A 4704-nucleotide genomic window follows, 5' to 3' on the forward strand; every position below is an offset into this window, starting at 1 on the left:
GCACGGGGTTGGGGGCAGTGATGGGTGCGGGGAGTGGTGTTTTGCATGGGGTTGGGGTCAGGGGGCGGTATTGTACGGGGTTGGGGACGAGGGGATAATATGTTGAAGGCTGAACTGAACTGTAGTGAATGAGTGCTAGACAGCATTTAAATGTATCACAGCATACAATGAAACAGGAAGTGGATAACAAATCACGAATTTGCAATTTTGCAATTGGGGATAAGATGTTGGTGTTACTTCCATTAACCGGAGAGCCTTTAAAACCAAGGTTTAATGGACTATATCAAATTGAGAAGATATTGAGTGAGGTGAACTACTTGATAAGGACTCCAGATAGGAAGAAATCTCACAGAGTGTATCATGTGAATATGCTCAAAAAGTATTTTGATAGGGAAGGAAGGCAAGAGGAGACGATGTTAATGATTACATCGCAGAGGAAGAACCAAGTGCAGAGGATTCTGAATTGGACATTGCTCAAATCAAATTGGACAATGAGGAAGTTGTCAAAAATTGGGATAAATTATTGAGTTACCTTCCACAAGAAAATCGAAATGACCTCAAAGAGTTATTACTATCACATGGGGAAATATGCAGAAATAAAGTGGGAAGCACTAACCTAATTGTGCATAGTGTACATAGAGGAGATGTTGTTCCAATTAAGCAACATCCTCATAGACATAGCCCTCTAAAGTTGGCACAGGTTCAGAAGAAGTTACAGCGCATGCTACAAGATGGCACTAGCAAAGTAAGTTACAGTGACTGGAGCTCACCCATAGTCATGGTGCCAAAGACAGATGGCACCCAATGGTTATGTGTGGATTATTGCAAAGTCAACGCTGTTACAAAGCCTGATGCATATTCAATTCCACAGTTGGAGGACTGTGTCAAAAAAGTGGGACAAGCAACTTACATTTCTAAGTTGGACTTGTTCAGAGGCTACTGGCAAGTACCTCTTTCAGAGAGAGCAAAAGCAATTTCAGCTTTCGTAACATCAAACAGACTATATCAGTTCAAAATCATGCCATTTGGTATGAAAAACGCTCCAGCCATATTTCAGAGACTGACTAAGAAGGTCATTGCCAGATTACCCAACTGTGTGGTGTATATTGATGACCTGATGATTTTTAGTCACTCATGTAAGGAACATTTACAGCATTTATCAGAATTATTCGTTCGACTTCTGAAGGCAGGCTTGGTGGTAAACCTAGCTAAAAGTGAATTTGCCAAAGCCCAAGTCACCTTCCTGGGCCATGTTATTGGACATGGACAAATGGCCCCAAGAGATACAAAAATGAAAGTAATTAGGGAATTTCCCACACCATCAATGAAAGAAACAGTACTACGGTTCCTGGGATTGAGTGGATTTTATCGAAAGTTTGTGCCTAACTTTAGCAGTGTGGCTGCTCCACTCACCAAATTGTTAAAAAAGGGCAAGAAGTTTCAGTAGGCATTTGACAGCCTAAAAACTGTGTTAACCACTGCCCCAGTATTAGCCACACCAGATTACATCAAGCCTTTCAAGGTGGCTATCGATGCCAGCGATGTGGGTGTCGGTGTGGTGCTCCTGCAGGAGGATGATGAAGGGATAGACAGACCAATCGGGTATTTTTCTAGGAAGTTGAAAGTTCATCAACAGATATATTCATCGGTGGAGAAAGAGACTTTAAGCTTGGTGTTGGCATTCAACATTTCAGCGTTTATATTACCAGCAATGCATCTGAGCCGAAAATGTGTTGCTGGAAAAGCGCAGCAGGTCAGGCAGCATCCAAGGAGCACGAGAATCGACGTTTCGGGCATGAGCCTAAAGAAGGGCTCATGCCCGAAACGTCGATTCTCCTGCTCCTTGGATGCTGCCTGACCTGCTGTGCTTTTCCAGTAACACATTTTCGGCTCAGATCTCCAGCATCTGCAGTCCTCACTTTCTCCAGCAATGCATCTGAGACAATCGTATATACTGATCATAACATTTGTAGAAAACTTTAAGGACAAAAATGTTAAAATGGAGCTTGTTGCTGCAGCCACTTAATTTGACAATTGTGTATGTGGTAGGTCTCAAAAACGTGTTTGCTGATGCGTTATTGAGACGCGAATGAGATATTGAAATGTTCGGTGGTGGGTGTACCGCGGCCTAAATTTTCATGAGTTTGTGTTCGTTTGCATGTTTATAGTTAGTATAGTGTATATATGTGTTTAGACTATTAACCGGGTTTTGAAGGGTTAAAGGTGAAGCCATCTTTTGGTATTGATGGTTCATTTTTGTTTTAAGGGAGGGAGGTGTCACAAAGCTAGTCCGTTTTTTCTAAAAGCTGTTCTTTGGCTTAAGGATACTCTGTTCTAGATTAGGGTGGTGCTGGAAAAGCACAGCAGTTCAGGCTGCATCCGAGGAGCAGGAAAATCGACGTTTCTGGCTGCTCGGATGCTGCCTGAACTGCTGTGCTCTTCCAGCAGCACTCTAATCTAGAATCTGGTTTCCAGCACCCTGCTGTCACTGTTATTACCTCAAGGATACTCTGTCCTTGATTTTCTCAGAGGGGCAATAAACCAGGCCGGGCTCCAATCAGTCTGGTTTGGTAAAGAGATGAAAAGGATTTTGAGAGGCCTTTTGTTTATATGTAAACAGATGAGACTTCAGGCCAAAGTGGTCATGTTTTAAAAATGATCTGTATAAAGAAATGGGAATGGTCAGCTCTCTAGCTGAGCTGAGCAGTTTAGTTCAGTCTGAACTGGTAAGGAATTCAACAGTGAGCTGTGTGGAAACTCCCTCTCTCTCTCTTTCTGCCATTCAACCTCAACCTGTAAACATGTGTTCCATTTATACTGGACTTTCAAGGGAGTTTGCTCATTGGGATTGTTGTGTGTATTCGGAACAGCATAATTAAGTCTAGTTTGGATAGACTGAGTTCTGTAGGGGTTCATTATTCTGTTCTTTGTGTGTTATTGTGTAATTTTGTGAATAAGTTTTTGTCTGTTCTAAACTCTAGTAGTCAACCTAGCTAGCTTACTCTGGGTAATGTTCACTATACACTTACCAAAACAAATTGCAAAGTTATAGTCTGCCTACTTAAGAATGTTTTGAATAGTCTGGCCTAGTCCATAACAGCAGTGGCTGAGATTGTGCAGAAATTAGAAGAATGAGGAATGGAGTGAGAGAACCCAAGCCACCACATATTCAATGGTGTGTCTGGGAAAGAAATCAGATGGCTCATACCACTTATCTATTGATTACGACACCTGACTGGGATGACACCAAGAGAGTATCAAACTATTTTTCAATAAGTCATCATCTGAAACATTGCATCTTTGAAGTACTAGACATAGACCATGACCCCACCTCCGCACCGACCTTTCAGACAAGGGAGGCGTGGTAGTAGTACACCGCTGAGGCTAAACACCAGCTCGCAGACACCTCCTCCTACTGCCCCCTTGACCATGACCCCACCTCCCACCACCAAACCATCATCTCCCAGACCATCCAGAACCTCATCACCTCAGGGGATCTCCCATCCACCGCCTTCAACCTCATAGTCCCACTACCCCGCACCGCCCATTTCTACCTCCTGCCCAAAATCCACAAACCTGACTGTTCCGGCCGACCCATTGTCTCCGCCTGCTCCTGCCCCACCGAACTCATCTCTGCATACCTCGACACGGCCCTGTCCCCCTTAGTCCAAGAACTCCCCACCTACGTTCGGGACACCACCCATGCCCTCCACCTCCTCCATGATTTTCGCTTCCCCGGTCCCCAACGCCTTATTTTCACCATGGACAACCAGTCCCTGTACACCTCCATCCCCCATCACGAAGGACTCAAAGCCCTCCACTTCCTTCTTCAAGGACCGCAATTTCCCCCCCGACGTGGTCGACGATGCCCTCCACCGCATCTCTTCCACTTCCCGCTCCTCCGCCCTTGAACCCCGCCCCTCCAACCGCCACCAGGACAGAACCCCACTGGTCCTCACCTACCACCCCACCAACCTCCATGTACAGCGCATCATCCGCCGTCACTTCCGCCACCTCCAAACAGACCCAAGCACCAAGGATATATTTCCCTCCCCTCCCCTATCAGCTTTCCGTAGAGACCACTACCTCCGCGACTCCCTTGTCAGATCCACACCCCCCACCGACCCAACCACCACTCCCGGCACCTTCCCTTGCAACCGCAGGAGGTGCAACACTTGCGCCCACACCTCCCCCCTCACTTCTCTCCAAGGCCCCAAAGGAAACTTCCATATCCGCCACAGATTCACCTGCACCTCCACCCACATCATCTACTGCATCCGCTGCAGCCGGTGTGGCCTCCTCTATATTGGGGAGACAGGCCGCCGACTTGCGGAGCGATTCAGAGAGCACCTCTGGGCCACCCGCACGAACCAACCCAACTACCCTGTAGCACAGCATTTCAACTCCCCCTCCCACTCCACCGAGGATATGCAGGTCATTGGACTCATCCACCGCCAAACCACAACAACCCGACGGTCGGAGGAGGAGCGTCTTATCTTCCGACTGGGAACCCTCCAACCACAGGGGATGAACTTGGACTTCACCAGTTTCTTCATCCCCCCTCCCCCCACCTTGTCTCAGCCGAATCCCTCCAGCCCGGCACCGCCCTCCTGACCTGCAGTCTTCTTCTTGACCTCTCCGCCTCCACCCTACTCCGACCTATCACCCTCACCTTGACCTCTTTCCACCTATCACATTCCCAAC

General features: G+C 47.0%; 1 protein-coding gene across 2 annotated transcripts in view; it reads right to left on the bottom strand.

Moving 5' to 3' along the window:
• Positions 1–4704, bottom strand: part of dnai1.2 (dynein, axonemal, intermediate chain 1, paralog 2) — a 298205-nt gene that overhangs the window by 211783 nt on the left and 81718 nt on the right. The window lies entirely within an intron of this gene.

This window comes from Chiloscyllium plagiosum, chromosome 1 (assembly GCF_004010195.1).
Source record: "Chiloscyllium plagiosum isolate BGI_BamShark_2017 chromosome 1, ASM401019v2, whole genome shotgun sequence".
Taxonomy (NCBI): domain Eukaryota; kingdom Metazoa; phylum Chordata; class Chondrichthyes; order Orectolobiformes; family Hemiscylliidae; genus Chiloscyllium; species Chiloscyllium plagiosum.